The sequence below is a fragment of the Natator depressus genome, chromosome 6, assembly GCF_965152275.1.
Source record: "Natator depressus isolate rNatDep1 chromosome 6, rNatDep2.hap1, whole genome shotgun sequence".
In the NCBI taxonomy this organism is placed as follows: Eukaryota; Metazoa; Chordata; order Testudines; family Cheloniidae; genus Natator; species Natator depressus.
The window spans coordinates 12,156,192-12,157,641 of NC_134239.1; the positions used below are offsets into that span (position 1 = coordinate 12,156,192).

Below are 1,450 nucleotides of genomic sequence, written 5' to 3' on the forward strand. Positions count from 1 at the left end.
GAAAGAGCCAAGGTAGTGCGACAGTCTGGTTTTATTCCTTCCGCCACATCTACAGTCCTCTCTCATCAAGCAACTACTGACCGTAGAGTTCTCTGCATTCCTAAGCATTACCCTATATGAGGATCCTATCATACAATTGTAACAGCCCCCTGTGCTGGGGAGAGACCCCGCTAATGTGCTGGCAATAGGGCAGAGCCAGCCTACAGGGGCAGAAACCCTATCAATGTCTGCGTGGAGGAGGGGGCATGAGGGTAGATCACTTAGCCCCCAGTAGCCCCCCTCTGCAATGATGGAGAGACCCCATCAATGTGAGGAGAGCTCCAGAGCCAGCAACAGCCACTGAGCCATGGTGCTGGGGAGCCAGGGATCTGAACTGGGCACCTGGTGCTGCCCTGGGTCTGCAATCAGCCAGTGGGGGAGGGGCAGGGTGGCAGAGGCAGCCCCTGCACTCATGGGGCCCTGACCCCCTCCCCCAGCCTAGTCTGTGCTAGTCCCTGAGGATGGGATGACTCAGTCGCAGCACAGTCCAGCTGCTATTAATTGTGAGGATGGTTTTATTCCCAACCACAGTGGCTGGGAGCAGTTGGCACCACTCCAGCCTTTAGCCCTCAGGGAGACCTGCTCGCGACTCATCTGCCAGTTTAGAGCTGGCTATTCACCCTGGGGGGTGAGTGGAGCTGCCTCCTGGTCATATACTGCCAATACAAACACAAACGCTGGAGTCGGTGCAACGGTGCACTAGGCTGCCCCCAGGCCTGCCCCAGCATCCCAGAGTGTCTGTATCTTAGCCCAGGCCTAAACAGCCCCCACATCCCACCCCAGAATCAGCTGCAGCTCTGCACCATACAAGGCATTCCTGTATAAACAGCTGCCATGCCCCACCCCAGGGATGGCTGCAACTCAACAGTGGACAAAAGATCCCTGGTTAAACAGCCCCTGCAGCCCACCCTGGAGGCAGCTGCATCTCATTATGGGATGAGGGACCCTGTGCAAACATCCCTAACGCCCCACCCCAGAATCAGCTGCATCTCAATGCCTGACAAGGGATCCCTGGCTAAAGGGCCCCCAGCACCCCAGAATAAGCTGCGTCACAAAACTGGGCAAGGGCTCCTTGTATAAACAGACCCCACCTTCCATCCCAGAGCTAGCAACATCTCAGCTTTGGCTGAAGGACCCCCATATAAACAGCCCCTGCACCCCACCCCAGGGGTATCTTTACCTTAGGATGGATTGAAAGAACCTGTGTAAAGAGCCACCAGAGTCAGCTGCACCTCAGCTCCGGCACTCCCTCCATGCTGACCCCACCCCATAAGAGCTGAGCAAGGGACGCCTCTGAGTAGCAAGTCCTGAGAGCGAGCTGGGGGGTGGGTGAGCGAGCGAGCGGGGGAGGAGCAGCACCACCCTGCAGTTGCATGGTGGGAAAAAGTCTCCTCCCCCCAACCCCACCTCC

General features: G+C 57.5%; 1 protein-coding gene across 1 annotated transcript in view; it reads right to left on the bottom strand.

Moving 5' to 3' along the window:
- Window positions 1–1,388, bottom strand: part of LOC141988621 (uncharacterized) — a 36,987-nt gene extending 35,599 nt beyond the window's left edge. Inside the window, exon 1 of the mRNA XM_074954457.1 lies at window positions 1,220–1,388. The gene's annotated coding sequence lies outside the window, so the exon portion shown is untranslated. The remainder of the gene's footprint in view (window positions 1–1,219) is intronic.
- Between the last annotated feature and the right edge of the window lie 62 nt (window positions 1,389–1,450).